We start from the raw sequence: 19,498 nt of genomic DNA, 5'->3' as shown, positions 1-19,498 counted from the left end.
ACCTCCATCTAGAACTGAAGGACTATTTTTCCTGGTAACCGGGAATGACGCGGCAGTTAGCCCTCAGCATCAGTTAGCCCTGAGCTGCAGGGAGCTGCCTCGCCAAGGCTACGCCCCTTCCTAGTGCAGCCACGTCCCTACAGCCAGTGCAAGGGTACCAAGTCCTCCACTATCATGCCAGCTTCAGAGCCCCCATCGGCTGGCCGAAGCCACCACTGAGGCTATGTCGGAGCTGGGCTTGTCCTCTGTGAGTCCTGTTTCCTCCCTTCCCTTCCCCTGGGGTGGGGGGAAGGCACGGGCTCCCTGTAAACTCAGAGTGTGCCTCTCAAGGAGCCCCACCTGTGGCTGGGAGCTGTACAGCCGTCTTTGAAACCTCAGAGACTTTGTATCTATTTGATTCCAGTGATTTCTGTTTGCTGGTGACCACACCCACGGTTCTTGCAGAGTTGTAGCCAGACTGGTCGTAACCCATTGCTTTCTTTCTCTTCACCCCCATGCCTCTCATGCCCAACTTCAAGGGGGACCTGAGTGGGTCCCAGTGGGGGACCTGCACTCTGAGTCATTCCTTACAATTTAGAGAACTCAGCGGGTCCTGCACCAGCAAGCCACAGCCCCCAGTGCCCGGGGAACAGGCTGCGTGGGCACAGCCCAGGGAGCTCCAGCTTGTGTGTGTCCAACAGGACTTCCCCCAAAATCCCCTCCAAACTTTGATTTGAGTCTTTCTTACTGGAGTTCAAATCTGTGAGGTCTTAAATTGACAAGACTTTTTTCAGAGTTTCAGATTTTTCTCTCCCCAGCCTGCTGAGAAACACTTTAATTACACCTATTAGTCATGGCCCTGAAATTATCTATCAGACGCTAGGTGTCCCTTCGGTTTTCAAATAAAAGGTTACCTTTCCTGGGCAAGACCCTCCCTTGGACAGTTCTGTAATTATAAGTTGCACATTTTCAGAAGCTGCTGCTACAATACACTAAAACACTTATGGTAAAAGTAAAGAATGAATGTTCCCTTTTGTTTGTTTGTTTGTTTGTTTTTGCGGTACACGGGCCTCTCACCGCTGGGGCCTCTCCCGTTGCGGAGCACAGGCTCCGGACGCGCAGGCTCGGCGGCCATGGCTCACGGGCCCAGCCGCTCCGCGGCATGTGGGATCCTCCCGGACCGGGGCACGAACCCGCGTCCCCTGCATCGGCAGGCGGACTCTCAACCACTGTGCCACCAGGGAAGCCCGAGAATGAATGTTCCTTTTTTTTTTTTTTTAATGTTTTATTTCAAAATGACATTTCTCTACTCTCCTATCAGATATTGATATTTATCAGAACTTATGTACTTATTTTTTGTCCTCTTTCTTTATTCTTAGAGTAGCCCCCCTTATCCACGGTTTCAGTCACCTGCAGTCAACCAGGGTCGGAAAATATTAAATGGAAGATTCCAGAAATAAACAATCCTTAAGTTTTGAATGGTGTGCCATTCTGAGTATGTGATGAAATCTCACACCATCAGCTCCATCCCACCTGAGACGTGAATCTTCTCTTTGTCCAGAGCGTCCTGCAGGTTACTCACTTAGTAGCCGCTGGGTGATCAGGTAGACTGTCCTGCACTTGTGATCAACCGACCCTTATTTTACCTAATAATGGCCCCAAAGCACAAGAGGAATCATGCTGGCAATGCGAATATGCCAAATAGAAGCCGTAAAGTGCTTCCTTTAAGTGAAAAGGTGAAGGTTCATAAGGAAAGAAAAGAATTATATGCTGAAGTGGCTAAGATCTACGATAAGAATGACTATTCTATCTGTGAAATTGTGAAGAAGGAAAAGGAAATTTGTCCTAGTCTTGCTGTAGCATCTCAAACTGCAAAACTTATAACCGTGGTACCTGACAAGGGCTTAGTTAAGATGGGAAAGGCATTAAATTTGTGCAGTAAGATACTTCAAAAGGGAGAGACCACATTCAACTTTTATTACAGGATATTGTTATAGTTGTTCTATTTTATTATTAGTTATTGTTGTTAATCACTTACTGTTTCTAACTTATAAATTAAACTTTATCACAGGTATGTATGTATAGGAAAAGATACAGTATCAATATATAGAGGGTTCAGTACCATCCACTGCGTCTTGGAACAGATCCCATGCAGATAAGGGGGAGCTACTGCACATTTTTTTACAGCTCTTATTTTTACAGTTGCAGCTCTGTTATTTCATACTTATTTATATTTTCTCTTGCTTTTGTATTAACTATTTCCCAGCAACTATGAAAACAGAGCCACTTTGCTCTCTTAGCCGATTATAAAAATCACTTGCTGAGCTTATAAAAATGCAGACTCCTGGGATCCCTGCAGATACAATGAAACAGACTTTTTACGGAGGAGCCTGGGAAGATATTTTAAATAAGCCTGTAGGTGAATCGTATCATCAAAGCGCGGAAAACTGATCTAAGTCAAAGTTAGTTTTATGTACTAATCGTTAAACATCCCCAAAGGTTCCTCTCTTTCCCCAACCCTGATCAGACTTGGTGTGTGGACCGTGGTATGACTTTAGTATAACATAATATTTATCAATTGACCTATCTATCATCTATTTATCTGAGATTCATTTGAGTTGGAAACACTCTATAAACATCCACATTTACCCTTATTTGCTTTATTACTTGAATGTTTGCTTTCTAGAGAATTATGACGAAACAGCCTTTTATGAAAGATCTGTGCTATAGATTGAACGTTTGTGCCCCTTGAAAATTTATATGTTGAAACCTAGCCCCTAATGTGATGGTATGTGGAGGTGGGACCTTTGGGAGGTGCTGGGATTAGTGCCCTTACAAAGGAAGCTCTTGAGAGATCCCTCACCCTTCTGCCATGTGAGGTTATAGCGGACACTCGGCTTTGAACTGTATAAACCAGGAACTGGGCTCTCATCGGACACCGAAACTGCTGGCACTTCGATCTTGGACTTCCCAGCCACCAGAACAGTGAAAACTACATTTCTGTTGTTTATAAGCCACCTGGTACGTGGTGTTCCAATTTAAGCAGCCAAAACAGACAAAGACAACCTGCTTTGATTGATCCATTCGTTCAAAAAGTATAACTGGACAATGACTAGGGCTGTTCTAAACCCTATGGTTGGTTACACCAGTGGATGAGAGAGAGAAAGCCCTGCTTTCAGAAAGCCTACCATCAGCCATTGCATTTCTTATCTACTAACCCGAGTCACTCAAAGATAAGGGAAGAATGAGTGCATTTTGAATCGGAAGTGCATTCGGTCAGTTCGCCTTGGAATAATTTCATATTTTCTTAGGTGACAAGAATAAGTATGATCTAATAAATAATTTTAGTGAAGATAAACCAGGAGAAACTCAGCTTACCTTTCATGAAAGAAGTTAAGCAGATTTAAATTATTTTCCTGAGAGCGAGGGTTGTTAAACACCAAAGGGGTAATTAAAAAATAAGGTAAAACCTCCACTTACAAATGCATTCAGAAATTTTGATATTTCAGGCAAAGCCTGAAATTTTTCCTTCTATAACAGAGAACATGAAATCAAATATTTTCATCAAAATTTTATTAAGGCAAATCTCATTTTACCCTTAAATTAGTAGCTCTATTCAAAAGTACCAACCTACTTCTGCTCTAATTTTTGGTTCATGGTCTACTGTATAAACATAAAAATAATGCTGACTAAAAATTAAAGTGAGAAAACTTAGATGTTGAAGTTATAGAAACCATTCTCCAAATTGATAGCAGACAGGATAAAAGTTGTATTTGCCACAGGGTTTTTTGTTTCTATGTGTTTTTTAATTTCAGCAAACGAATGAAACCACAACCCATTGACTTCTGTCGACACCAATAATCCATAAATAATCTATTATAAGAACAGAAATGAGTTTTATCTGAGTCACACTGAGAACTATAGGCCCGGTAGACACAGATTCAAGAAGCACTTGAACTGTGTTCCGCCCGACTACAAAACGGGGGGGAGCTTACAAAGGCAGAACCCACAAAGTTACGTAAGTTGTTTGTCAAGAATGAGGATGGGAGCTGGCAAGCAGCAAGGGTGCTTGTTAGGCAAGGATCGGGTGGGGTCTGAAGTGGTTGCACACTCAGGGGAGACCTGGAGACCCTGAGGTGGCAGCTGGCGGCTGTCCCCAGATAGTGCTCTGAAAACGGCTGGTGGTGTCCCGACTTTGACACAGTTCAAAATTCAAGTTCTCAGTGATGCAGGAATGTGTCTGAAACCAATATTCACAGTGACAACTGGGCTCCATTTCCGATGCCTGAACCGCGGTTACTCCATTTTGTGTTTGTTTATTTCATTTGACAAAAATGTGTGTTATCATATTCAGTTGAAAAGTAAATACAAAGTTGTGCATGTGCTTCGTTTATAACAACGTCAGCATGTAGGAGACTCAGTAAACGCTTGTTGAAGGTATTAATGAATAACGTAGAAAATCCTCATGCCCGTGGGCAGAGATCAAAAGATCAATATGTAAAATGATCAGTTGTAGTAGGATTCTGGCCTTTTCCTCTTTCAGAGGCATCTTTAATTTGTATATTTTCAGCTCTTCCAGGTTTGAGTACAGCCAGCTGCCTAGTTCCTTTTTCTTTTTTTAATTTTTATTGGAGTATAGCTGATTTACAATGTTGTGTTACTTTCTGCTGTACAGCATCCATTTTGACTTATCAATGCATTCTTTTCTTTAATGCTTAAAGCAGATGCACAGTACATGTCTGACGGGCCAGAAGACCGGCTGTCCATTAGCATAAAGTTCAAGACAAATCACATACGAGCTAGAACGACTTCCCCATACCTCAAGGTGTGAAAATTTCTCCCATCACTTTAGATACTTTCATCTTCAACATGCTTGTCAGAAGTTAATAAATATGTTCAATATCAAAAGCTTTAAAAAGTTATATTTGCCATGAAAAATGTAAGTATTAAGAAAGCATTTTCCTTTTGAACTATGAACGTAAAATTTTTTGTAGGCTTCTGCAGCCACTACACAGATGCATAATTAAGCAGAAGAAATGAAGACGCCTTGCTTGAAAAACCTTTGCCCTTGCCTGATCAGGCTTAAAGAATCACGGAATCGGGATTGTGTCCTCAGAGAGTAATCCACCTATGCTAAGTAGCTCCCATTTCTAGAACTTCACTAAGATTTCCATAAAAAGCATTATGGGAATTCTAACATTTATAAATATATAATGTAAATACATTTAATATTGTTATAGGTGCCCTGTATTGTCATGCAAACATTTGTACAACTTGGAAATGGAAGAAAGCACCAGTTAAAAAAAAAAAAAAAAAAGAAACACTATTTGCTACTAGTAAGATAAAAATAATTTAATGAGAGAATAAAGAAGGTGGGGAATGAAGGCTTTTTTCCCCTCCCTCAATTCTTTCTGGCATTTGGAACATGTGAAAATTCTATGAGTTTTGGGCCTCTTAAATTTAGTTGATTTCACCTATTTTTAAGATTTACTATTAAACTATTGCTGTAATTCCTGCTTTGTTGACTATTTAGACAACATGAATTGAGTTACTACCTCCTGAGAGGATATGGCGCCTGCTTTGACGGAATTTACAGTTTGGTCAGAAAGCCAGACGCGTAAACAAGTTAAGTAGGGTGAAGAGAGGATGGGGGCAGTCAGAGAAGAAACATGACAGGAGACGGGCACGACCTGCTCCTGGCAGAGCAGTGACATCCTGGCCTCACACGTTTATGTGTTGTGTTTCCTACCCAATGCCTTCATTCATTCATATTCACTTATTCGGCACACGGTTTTCAGGAAATGCCATGGGACACTTACATCACAGAAACAAGAGGCATTTTTCTCGTCTCACACATACCCCTTATCTTCTTCAAAATTGTATTTCCAATGTGGCCTGTGCTACTTTAAACTATTCTGGTATTTTTCACTCATAATTTGTGAAGAGGAGAGAATTAGAGTAATTATTTAGGTAGATCAAAAAAATATTTTCATATCTGTTTCCCAAATATTTCAGCATAGAATGTATAGGAGAATTATCTTAATTTGAGAGCAAAGGAAGTAAGAAGAGAAAAAGAAAACCCAAATGATTGGCCAGAGGAAACCCAGAAGAAATGCCCCACATAAGTGATTCAAACTACCACAAAGGCGTGACTCTCTCTCGAGTCCATCTGTGTGTGTCTATTCACCCGTACTACTTTTCCTCCAAATAAACACTTTACTTGTTTCACTAAAAAAAAAAAAAAAAAAAGGAAAAGAAAGAAAGAAAAGAAAAGAAAAGAAAAAGAAGACCCCAGAGGTTAGTATTATACTAATTTTCTCAACCACATGTTGAGTGGCCCCATCTCATGAGCTCTTACAATTCCTGCAGTGCACACTGACAGAGGAGCACCGCGTAGTGTTTTCTGCTCAGCCCTCTCTGACCCCCCTCCCACCTTCTCCCCATGCTCTAGAGTGTGTGGGTCCAGGGACACTGACCTCTGTGGGCTGCATCCACAGCCCCTCTTGCCCTCTGGCTTCCCACTGAGTTTGGCCAGTGGGATGCTGTGCAGAGGTCAGAGGACAGGAAGGGACTGAGGGGTGTTTTCCGGGGTCTCCTCCCTGTGGAGCCAGGAGGTCCAGCTGCATCTTTCTCGCTTAGGGTGGTCCAGCTGCACGGCCCTGACCCTGAGACTGCTCTCTCTGTGTCCAGGGAACCCGGCCCTTGTTCATTCTTTCAGGCCCATAGGAGGTGATGCCTCCTTCTTTTCCTCCACTGAGGCCAGCTGTAGGATACATTTTTTCTTACTTCTTACCAATTTTCCTAAACATTACCTACACCTTTCATGGTCCTCTTGTTAAGACTCCTCAAAGGACTTCTCAAACGGAGTGTGCCGTTTGATTACGGCTGGGCCTGGAACATACTCTAAAGTGTATCTCAACAAAAATCCCCGAGTGGCTGTCTGGAGTGTGCCTTGAGCAAACCTGAAGTGTAGACAGCTCCACTTCTTAGTTTTAAAGGGTTTCAAGTTAAAAGAATAGACTAATTACAATGGAGACATTCTATTTCCTAAGAATTACGGACTCATTACAAATTCATGTACTGGAGTTTATGTTTCAACTTCATTTTAATTTGAAATAAACTTTAATTATTTAAAAGCTTTGCTAGGAAGATCATAAAATATGAATGTAAAAAGTTATTTCACACTATGCTAGCCGTGGTGACTATAACTGATCCATGTGAGAATGTCTGGCACGCAATAAACGCTTATTACATGAAGGATTCATTTGTGATACAGAAGTACAAATTCTAACTTAAATTAAGTGAACGTGTCTACAAAAGAAAAAACTCTTCAGAAAATTAAATTTCATCAGAGAATTGAAAATGTGATATTTTAGAGAGGCTGCCTTATACCTGTACCTTATCAGCAGCTGTCCCTGGCCTGGTAAATGAAAAGAAAATGGACAGCTCAGCAGGAAGAGACAAGTGGGCACAGAGCAGCCCCTGGGTTTCTATGATGTCATCCCCTTGGTTTATCACAAACTGGCTTGAAGCAATCGGGATGCAAGACGGTTAGCATGTCACTAACATACTATCAAGAGCTATCGAGTACTATCAAGAAGTGAAATCTTAGAGGCTTCCCTGGTGGCGCAGTGGTTGAGAGTCTGCCTGCCGATGCAGGGGACACGGGTTCGTGCCCCGGTCCGGGAAGATCCCACATGCCGCGGAGCGGCTGGGCCCGTGAGCCATGGCTGCTGAGCCTGCACGTCCGGAGCCTGTGCTCCGCAACGGGAGATGCCACAGCAGTGAGAGGCCCGCGTACCGCAAAAAAAAAGAACTGAAATTTTAAGTGTTAGCTGGTAAACAGAAGTGTCCGCAGTTTGGAAAGATATTTGGCAAGTTGGACAGCTTTATTGAATGTAACTTCAATGCTTTCTTGCATGATCTATAATTTTTTAGTTCTAAGAATTTCCCCATGTATGACTTATTTATAAGGGTCCCTGGATATCATATTTTGCTTCCTGGCCTTCTACGGCAATAACTGAAGGGGAAAAGCAGTCTGGAGGAGTAATTAGGAGCAAGGGCTGGTGTGGTCTGGACTCTCCCACATCCGCTTACCACTTTGTGACCTTCAACCCATGCTCTCTACACCACAGTGTCCTCATTGGGAGGATGGGAGGTAATCACAGCACCAAGCTGAGACTCAGACGAGCTGACACAGGCAAACCTGGCACTTCACAAACATCCAATAAACCTAAGTGTCTTACCAGAATGAGTTTTCTGCCGCCGTCCCTCCAAGCACGCCCACTTTCCTTCCGGCTATCACAGGCAGTGACATGAAAATATCCATCTTGGTTTTAATCGTCAAAAATGTAAGACTTCTTGTCAGACAGAGAAAGACAAATATCGTATGATATGCCGAATCTAAAAAAAAAATAATGATACAAATGAACTTATTTACAAAACAGAAACAGACTCACAGACTTAGAGAACAAACTTCTGGTTACCAGCTGGGAAGGGTCGGGGGGAGGGATAGTTAGGGAGTTTGGGATTGACATGTACACACGGCTACATTTAAAATGGATAACCAACAAGGGAATACTGTATAGCACAGGGAGCTCTGCTCAATATTATGTAACAACCCAAATGGGAAATGAATAGATATGTGTATATGTATAACTGAGTCACTTTGCTGCACACCTGAAACTAACACAACATTGTTAATCAACTAGACTCCAATATAAAATAAAAAGTTAAAAAATATAAGACTTCTTGACCATTTTTTAACACGAGCTAGTCTTGAAACAAGTCGAACTTTAGAAAAAACATTTTACAGGATTTCTTGATTGTTTCCCTCGGGCACCTACACCGCAGGCGGGAAATGGGGGTGGGGGAGATCCTCCACGCACACGATGCTTTCCCAATGAAGCCGCTGCCAAGAGCGCTGGCTTCTCAGAACTTCTCGTGCTGTGTGGTCTCAGGGCATCACGCCGCGGTGCCCAGAGCTTTTCCGGGGGCAGCTGAGGTGTGTGCCTGGCGCCGTCTCTGATTCTTCAGACCTGTGCAATGCTGGGAAGGGGCAGGTCACCTGAGGAGAGCCTACCTAGGGAGCACGGCAGCAGAACTCTTTCAAATCACAGCCAAGAGGGAAAAAACACCCACGTTGCTTAGAGATGGTAAGTTCTGAGTAGTAGGTTACCATCCATAAACAAGGGTTATCATGCCATCGTACACCTTTTCCAGTTCTCAGCATTATATTCTAAGTAGCTAAATAAGAACCTCCATGAATTATCAATATTACCTCTGTGTTTCTCACACAGGGCCATAAAAGAAAGCAGATGAATGATAACAGCCTTTGGTCTTTTATTAAAGTTCCGTGACCTTTAAGTTACAGAAACTCCAGCCACGCCTACATTGCCTGCAAGCCGAGCTGACAGAGAAGCCGTAAAAAGGTCCAATCCTTGCATGTTACTAGGCTGGCCGAGGGTAACCATGGAGAAACATAGATAATGATGGACAGCCAGGACCACCTCTGAGTGCGTGCCGTACAGGCAGCACATAAAATGGTTTGATTTGAGGGCATCCTTGCTTCAGAGTTTTCTCCACTACCCAGCTCAGTAACCGAAAATCTGAAGACTTCCCTCGTGTTGAAACATCTTCTTTGAAATATCTGAAATGACAAGCATCACCTGAGAAGGTTCATGATTCACTCAGTAGCATCCTTTGATACAGTAATTTGAGTTTATTGATTCTTCCATTAAACATTTATTGAGCACCTCCTGGGTGCTTGACAGTCAAAGTACAGAGATGAAGTCTACGTTCACCTCTCTGAACCGGCCCCAAACAGTCCCAAAGGTAACTGTACCTGTCACAGACCATATGAACAATTCTTTACATTCAGTCGTCTGCCGCCGAAAATTCTGCTCCCTAAAGACTGACTGTAAAGTCAACACCCAGTGAGGATGAATCTCTCCTCCTCCATGATGGAACCGAACCAGTGACCAACCGGCAACCAGGTAGCTGGTTGTTCCTCCTGGAGAATTGTTCCCTGTTTTGGGCTAAACTATTTCTCTCTGCTGTTGGCAGATAAGGCCGCAGACAGAGGGGTCAGCCTTGGCGAGGAGGAGTGTGTGTTGCTGAGCCCATGAATGGCATCCTTATCACCATGGATACTTTTCTCTCGTCCATGAAAAGGTCCTGTGGGGCTGTGGAAGGATGCTGACTGAAGCCACGGAGCGCCTCCTCGGCAGTGGATACCCTTGGACGAGTATTCACATGAGAGTGTGGTGGGCAGTCTCCTAGGATGGTTCCCGGGGGTCCTGCCTCTGGGTGTGTACGTCCTTGTGTGACGCCCTCCCCTTGAGTGGGGACTGGACCCAGTGACGTGCTTCGAGGAAATGAAATGTGGGAAACCGGTGACATGCCACCGACACGATGAGGAACTCCGCCTGCACACGTGCCCTGACAGAGAGGATGACCTGTCACGTGGCAAAGCGTGGGCCACAGCCAGCAGCCCGTGAGGGACTGAGGCTTCTAGATTCAGAGGCTGAGTCTTGCCCACAACCATGTTCCCTGGAGGTGGATCCTGTCCCAGAAGAGCTGTCACTTGAGCCAGCAGCTCTGACCTCTGATTGCAACCTTGCCAGCCCGTGAAGCAGGGGACCGGCTAAGCCATTACTGGATTGTTGTTCTGAGCCTCTAAGTTTTGGAGGGTAATTTGTTAGAGAGCAACACATAACTAATACAGACACAAACCCCATTTGAGAGATCTATCTACAGAGGTATGTGGATACCCCAAACTTCCCTGTCACTAGTTCTCCAATCCTGTCCTTTCTGTATCCCTTACCATGCATCCAGCCAATCCATTAGCTACTGCTCGTGAACTGACGTAGATGAATATTTCCCTTCATCTGTCAGACCAGAGAAGGCAGACCAATTTTCTTTCAAATGACATGAAAGGTGACAGAGATGTCAGACTTAGGATTAAATTTTGCTATAATTTTGCTGAAACCCTACTGTCTGACTGTGCTGCAAATTATGAGATACAAACAAGGTCATTTCATGTTTAAGAGGCTGACATATAACGACCTTAAAGATGAAAGTTTATTTCATCTGTAAGAGGCTGATCAGAACTCATTCTCTGCCACTGTAAAGATGGTCGTGATTTTGATATCTTCATCAAGTCATTTGTTTTCTCAGATATACGGATTAATGTCACAAGGGTTAATCCCTAAGAGGCTACTTTAGCTAGTCCCATATTTCTGGATGTTGGATAGAAGAAGATCCCTCAAATCTTTATTGTCTCCTTAGGGCTCTGTCCTAATCTCCAGGAATTGTCTCGTGAAAACTTCACCAAGAACCTCTTCATCACAAATGTAACAAGTTCAAAATAATCCCTTACCTTTATCTCTCACATGCCACTTCCTTCATCTTCTAGTTCCTTCTGGTCAAAAGTTTTATTTTTCTTTTTCCCTATCATTGGTAAATGGTGCACCAACCTCCTGGTCTTCTGGACTAGGAATGTCAAAATTCTCTCTCCTCAAGGAACAGCACGCACTTTCACGCCTCATTCTTTTGTTTGTTTGTGCTCTTTGACCAGGACTGTCCATATCCACATCTTATCCTCATTATATCCTTCGGAAACCAGCTACAATGCCACCTCCTCAGTGACGCCTCCCCTGATTTCCCCTGGTCGGCAAGAACAATTCTTCTCATGGACTTCCACCAGACTTTGCCTCAGCACTACTTCGTCTTTATTTTGGTACTTTATTCTTTGCTGCATTTTCTTAGGTGTGTTCTGTAGAATGCTTGTCTCTTGGAAGCATCCACATAAAAAAGTGTTTTCAGGTAATGAAAGTCTAGAGAATTCTGCCTACTGCTGTTTGAATTGGAGTTCCTGAGTTACGTTAGCATACTAAGGATTCCGAGAGGACCTGCAATAAGAAACTTATTCGGCCTTCACTTCCTTGTTCTACCGTTTTTCACTTATGATCTATGACAAACTTGCAGAACTCTTTCGCCTTGTACAATAGCTGCTTTCTCGCTGTCCTATTTCCCAGTATCCTATACATCGCCTCATGCATTACGGTTCCTCAGTGATTGTTGTATATGCTGTGCATTCCTCCACACTCTGAGGCAGACAAATCTCAGACAACATTTTGGTGGTATTTTCTTCCAGCAAACTCTGCTAGAACTGGAACCAGGCCATCAGGAAGTAAAGGAAATAAATTATTCAGCTACAACCAGAGGAAGCTGACTGAGAAATTAGGACTGCTTGGGGCCACTATTAGTGAGAGAAGAGAGGAAGATGAATAAATACCACCACAGGATTTTAAATGGAACAATTATAAACCTTGGATGAAAGAAGACATAAAAACTTTAAGATTCACTATTCAAACTAAGCATTAGAGCATTCGTTCTATTGGATAAAGTGCCGATGCGTCAGCCAGGTCACAGGAGCACCCAGCCTCCTGTGGCTGGTGGGTTCACACGCCAACCTGGGATAATGCCTAATTGGCCATGAGTTGGCGGGTAAGTGCCTTGTCCATGTAGGTACCATATTCCAGGACTTTAACTCTATTGTCATGTGAGTCTGTGTGCTACTGACCTGCCTTCCAATATGATTATGAGGAATCGTCCTCTTATGGACATATTGAATTAGTGTGGTACGTTTGTTACAACTGATGAACCAGTATCGATAAATCATTATTAAAGTCCGTAATTTACATTAGCCTTCACTCTTTGTCTGCTTTTCCCCCCAAGATTTGATTAATAAACTCGGTGACCACTTCGCCCTGATGACTGTTTCCTTTCGTGAATCTCTCAGCAGCATGACGCACAGAAATCAGATGTCATATGTTTAGTATAATCAAAAGCATTTCATTTTAAAACAGTAAAAACCAAGCAGCTCTAAGAAGATTTATCCCCAAACAATGAACACAGAAAAATGTTGCAACTTATTTTATTATGGGAAATACCTTCCAAAGAACATCTGTGTAAACAAACCAGCATTATGCATACACTCATGCCCTCAGACTTGAGGTGTCAGGATCTTCATCACCCATCACTCAGTCTCAATGATGCTCTTGGTACACAGGGCTCCAACATGAAGACACATTTGGACCAATTTGTGTTTATTATCTTATCTTCCTAAGCTATAAAAGCAAACTGATACCAAGAGTGGTATTTGAGAAGAAAAGCATTTCCCTCTACCCTCTCCAGGTTGTTCTGGCTGGTCTAAGAATTAAATTGACGTGAGACAGATTAACAGGAGAAAACCAGATGTAATTACGTATGTACAGGGGCCCCGTCATATGAGGCCACAGATGTGGCGCCTGAGAGAAGGAGAAGGGGGTGCGGGGGGGGGACTTCAGCGGGGAGAAGGCAGTTCACACGGAGGTGGGAAGGCAGATGTTTGATGACAGATGCTTGCTGGGCCCCCGGGGACAGTGGGACACACAGAGGACTCTGGTCTCCCGGCCCTGTGCAGCTCCCCCCAGCGCCGACCCGTGTGCTTTGTAGATCTCTGGTGACAGTGCCCTTCCTGGACCAGGGCCTTTGTCTGAGTTCTTTAGGCAGTTAAGGGGCAGGTAGGAAGACAGACTTCCTATTGTATTACCTAGGATTTCCAGTACAATATTGAAAAAGAGTGGTGAGAGGGGACATCCTTGCTTTGTTCCCAATCTTAGGGGGAAAGCATGTAGCTTCTCATCATTAAATATGATGTTACCTGGAGGGGGGGTTTTTGGATAAATGTTCCTTATCAAGTTGACGTCCTCCACTATTCCTGCTGAGAGTTTTATCAGCATGAATGGGTGTTGGATTTGGTCAAATATTTTTGATGTTTCTATCGATAAGATATTTGATTTTTCCTCATTAGTCTGTTGATGTGATAGAGTACATTAACTGATTTTCAAATGTTGAACCAAGCTTGTATACCTGGGATAAATCTGACATGGTCATGTTGTGCAATACTCTTTATACATTGTTGGATTCAATTTGCTAATATTTTGTTGAGAATTTTCATCTATGTTTGTGAGACACATTGATCTGTTGTTTTCCTTCCTTATAATGTCTTTTCCTGGTTTTGGTATTAGGGTAATGCTATTCTCACAGGATGAGTTCTGAAGTGTTTTCTTTGTTTCTATTTTCTGAAAGAGGTGGTAGAGAATTGGTATCACTTCTTTCTATTGTTTTTGTGTTTTCAGTTTCATTGATTTTGACTCTGACTTTTATTGTTTCTTTTGTTCTGCTTACTTTGGATTTAATATGTTCCTTTTTATTTTTTTTTCTTCTTTCCTACAGTGGAAGTTTAGATTATTGATTTTAGATCTTTTTTCTTTTCTTTCGAATATACGCATTCCATGCAATTTCCCTCTCAGCACTGCTTTCGCTGCATACTACAAATTTTGATAAGCTGTATTTTCATTTAGCTTAAAATATTTTTAAATTTCTCTTGAGACTTCTTCTTTGCCCCATGTGTTACTTAAAAGTGTGTTGTTTAATCTCCAAATATTTTGGGATTTTCCAGCAATCTGTTATTGATTTCTAGTATAATTCCATTTTGGTCCAAGAGAAAACTTTATATTGTTTCTGTTCTTTTAAATTAGTTAAGGTATGTCTTACGGCCCCAAATGTTTTCTGTTTGGGGGAATATACCATGAGCTTGAGAAGAATATGTATTCTCCTGTTATTGGAGTAAGTATTCTGTAAGTGCTGATTAGATCTAGGTGATGAATGGTGCTGTTCAGTTCAACTATGTCTTTACTGATTTTCTGCTTGTTGGTTCTTCTGTCAATTACTGACACAGGGGTGTTGAAGTCTCCAAGTACAATAGCGGGTTAGCCTATTTCTCATTGTGGTTCTATTAGTCTTTGCTTCATGTATTTTGACTCTATTGTTAAGTGCTACACATCCAGGATGGGTCTGTCTCCTTGGAGTGCTGTCTCCTCTATCTTTATGTAATGCCGTTTCTTATTCCTGACAATCTAGCTGGGTCTGAAATCTGCCACGCCTGAAATTACCATTGCTATTCCAGATTTCTTTTGGTATATATTTCCCCATCCCTTAAATTTTTTTTATTGTGGTAAAATATGTATTATATAAACATGACATTTTCTTTCTTTCTTTTTTGGCTGCGCTGTGCGGCTTGTGGGATCTTAGTTCCGCCACTAGGGATCGAAGCCACACCCTCGGCAGTGGAAACACAGAGCCCTAACCACTGGACCACCAAGGAATTCCCTAAATATGACATTTTAACCATTTTAAGTAACCAATTCAGAGACATTAATTATATTCACAACATAGTGCAACCATCATCATTATCTATTTCAAAACCTTTTTTTTTTGTAGCCACGGTTTTAAATTTTTTCCAGTGTTATTGAGGTATAATTGACATATCACATTCTGTAACTTAAAGGTATATAACATGTTGATTCGTTACACATATATGGCAATGTGATTACCGGCATAATGTTAGCTAACACCTCCATTATGTCATACAATTACTGTATCTTCTTTTGTTTTGAGAGCACTGACATTTATTCTCTTAGCAACTTTTAAGTATATAGTGCAGAATCTATGATCAGTTGATAACAATACTATCTATCCCCAGAACTTATTATCTTCTAACTGGAAGTTTGTACTTTTTGACCAACATCTCCCCATTTCCCCCTTTGCACAGCTCCTGGTAACCACCATTCTACTCTCTGCTTCTATGACTTCAGCTTTTTTAGATTCTCCTTATAAGTGAGAACACACAGTGTTTAATTTTCTCCATCTAATTTCACTTAGCCCAGTACACTCAAGGTCCATCGTGTGTTCGCAAATCATGGGATTTTTGTCTTTCTCATGCTGAATAATACTTCATTTTATATATATATATAAAATGTGTTTGTGCTTTAGGTGTCATATCCAAAAAAATCATTGCTAAGACCCATGTCAAGGAGCCTCTTACGTTTTCTTCTAGGATTTTTACAGCTTCACATCTTACATTTAAGTGTTTAATCCATTTTGAGTTAATTTTTGTTTGTGGTGTAAAATAGGGACCTAGTTTTATTCTTTTACATGTGAATATTCAATTTTCTCAGCACCATTTATTGAAGAAACTATCTTTTTTCCACTGAGTGTCTATGTTCCCTTGTCCATTATTAGTTGACCATATATGTGTGAGAGCCCAAGCTCTCAATTCTGTTCTATTGGCGTATGTGTCTGTTTTTATGCCAGTACCATACTGTTTTGATTATACAGTTTTGTAACATAGCTTGAAATCCGGAAGTATAGTACCTCCTGCTTTGCTCTTCTTTCCCAGGATTGCTTTGGCTATTTGAGGTCTTTGTGATTCCATATGAACGTTAGGATTGCTGTTTCCACTTGTGTAAAAAATGCCATTGGAATCCTGATAGAGATTGCATTGAATCTATTGATGGCTTTGGGTAGTATGGACACTTTAATAAAATTAATTCTTCTAGAATATGAACACGAGATATTCATTTATTTGTGTCTTCTTCAAATTCGTTCATCAATGTCTTGTAGTTTTCAAGATCTTCCACCTCCTTGGTTAAGGTCTTTGTCTTTGAATTTCAGCAGTTTTATTACAATGTGTCTTGAGGAAAGTCTGTTTGGATTAAAATAATGGGGTGGTCTATTAGCTTCGTGGACTGCAATGTCCAAATCTCTCGCCAGGTTTGGGAAGTTCTCTGCCATTCTTTCTGTAAAGAACCTTTCTGCTCCCTTCATTCTCTTTTCTTCTGGAACTTCAATAATTCAGATACTAGTTTTTCTGATGGTGTCCCACAGATCATGTTGGCTTTCTTTACTCTCTTTCATTCTTAGTTTTCTCCTCAGACTGGGTTATTTCAAAGTTCCTATCCTCTATCTCACTGATTCTTCTATTTAGTGGCCTCTATTCCATTTTTCATTCCATTCATGAATTTTTCAGCTCCAGAATTTCTGTTGATTGCTTTTTATGGTTTTTATCTCTTTGTTAAATTTCAATCTTTTTGTTCACTTTTGACTGCATATTGTTTACTTGATTTCATTCGTCTTTCTCTGTTGTCTTGTAGGGCACTGAGTTTACTTAAAACAGCTATTTTGAGTTCTTTATCAAGTAAATCACAGATCTCCATGTCTTTGGGTTCAGTTACTAGAAGATTATCATGACCTTTTGTGACTTCGTTTTTCTTTGATTTTTCATGTTCTTTGGCGTTTTTCGTTGTTGGATTCGAATTTGAAGCAGTAGTCACCTCCTCCAGTGTTTACTAAATGGCCTTCAGGGCAGCAATTCCTTTCATCAGTCCTGCTGTAGATTCTGAGGCTTTCTCTGACCTTGTATGGATACCCCTGCTTCTCATTTCTTGATCCCTCCCCTCTTATGGCAGAAGTCTTAAGCTTCTGTGTCTTCTCTCAATCCTACTGAGCACCAGACAGGTTGCTGGTAGCCTCTGCCGTTCCCTGAAGGTGGCACACAGACCACGTCTGTGATTTCTCCTTTGCCTGCAGACCCTGGCCTGCCTTCTGCCTGTGCTCCCCACCTACCAGAGCTTGCTCAGCCCACTGTATGCACAGGGAGCCCACTGCAGAGTGCTAGGAGCTGTGGGGCTGCCTGAGGGTCACTTGGGGAGTGGGGATCTGTGGGTGGTATTTCCCCTGCATCTCGTGGGCAGGCTTCCTGAGTCCAGAATGGAGTCAGCAGGGAATCTCGTACACCACTCTCTATCTGCTCCTTCCTCCATCATGGCTCTCCCTCTTCAGTGTTCTGGATGCTGCAAGAGAGAAATGAGTCTCTCTGGCAGCATCCTGCACAGCTCAGGGAGCCAGGAGTTCACTCACTGGCTCTCCCTTTCCCTCATGGGAGAAATCACAGGCCATCTAGTTTAGCCCTAAGCTGTGCGGCCTTGGGTGTGGGGTGATGCCAGCAAAGATAAGCTGTCCAAGCTTGTGGGTTTTTTCCCTCCAATGCAGTGCTGGAGCTTCTCTGGAAACCTTGACTTCCGCAAAAGCTCTCTTGCCTGAAGGTGACCACCCACGTCAGTGTTCTGCAGAAGCTCCCAGGCAGCGGCCAAGAGGGGCTGGAACCAGCTCACAGTGTCCTGTAGGTTCCACAGCTGGTGCCACAGTCTGTCTGCCTATCACCTGATGCACCAGTGGATGAGATTCCTTCTGGGTCCCTTGGTGTATGGTGCTTGGTTCCACAAATTCCACAGAGGCACTTCTGCTTATGGATGGATGCCAAATTTTTGTTGTTGAAGGGGAGAACAAACTAAACTAAAAGTACCATTAGCTCTAAAAAGACCCAACAACAAACAATTCTTAATCTTTTCAAGTATTTAGAGAGTACTTAAGTTTTACACATCACGATAACCTTATATATCCTTTAAGTATCTTCTGGCCTGCAAGTTCCTCTTTCTACATCTTTTACTTGCATCTAGTATAATTTATGACACACAGATGATGCCCAGTATATGACAGCTACATAAAATTGACTTTAGAAAAAATCAAGACCATTAATGAAAGGGTAATCCATAAAGCACATACAAATAATTCCAACTGCAAAATTTGTATTATAAACTGTCACAATCAACCCACTGATGGATGGACAGTAGTTCAGATCCCAAACGTATTCCATGATAATACTAAGAGAGACACAACTGGTGTAGCTGTAATAATATCAAACAAGGGAGGCTACGTACAAGAAGGAGTCGTAGCCCAGTTAAAGAGAACATTTTACAATGGTGAAAGAGTCCACTTCATGGAAAAATATGACAATCTTAAATCTGTGTGCATCGAATAAAACAGCATCAAATTATGTAGTAAAAATTGACAAAATTAGAAGCATAGAGAAATCCACAATCATTGATTGATATTTTTTAACACATCTATCTCAAAAATTGATAAAACAATCAGATAAAAAATACTGACAGAGAGAAGATTTAAACAACACGATAATAAATTTGACTAGCTGACGTTTGTAGGGTGCAATAGTCTACACCCAACAACTGCACCCAACAAATGCAGAACACACATTATTTTCAAGTAAACATAAAATAATTAGAGAACTATTTATTGGGCAATGTTTCAACAAACGCCAATGAACTGAAATCATACTATTTGTACTGTGTCCACGTGCAATTAAGCTAGAAATCAATAATTAAAAAGCTAGAAAGTCTCCAAATGTTTGCCAATTAAGCAACTACATACATATGTATATATATATACATATATACATATATATGTATATACACATACATACACACAGATATATGCATATGTATATACATGTATTATATATACATTATATATATGTGTATATATATCTTTCCTTTTGGTTTCACTTAACATCGTATGGTGTTTTCTCACATATTTTTGCTCACGGACATTGACTCTCTTGACATGTTATTCACACGACGCATGAAACTGCAGGGAAGCCAAAATTATACAGATTCTAGTAAAAGGAGGATTGAGTGGGTAAAGGAAAGCATTTGTACCGCTGCCCCTTCCAGGCTTCTTCCACTGGCTCCTTTGGGTCTCTTTCTCGGTGTCT

Source organism: Delphinapterus leucas, chromosome 17 (genome assembly GCF_059928025.1).
Source record: "Delphinapterus leucas isolate spDelLeu-1000000601 "Yukka" chromosome 17, BTC_Dleu_Yukka2, whole genome shotgun sequence".
NCBI lineage: Eukaryota > Metazoa > Chordata > Mammalia > Artiodactyla > Monodontidae > Delphinapterus > Delphinapterus leucas.
Note: the sequence above shows the minus strand (reverse complement) of the source record.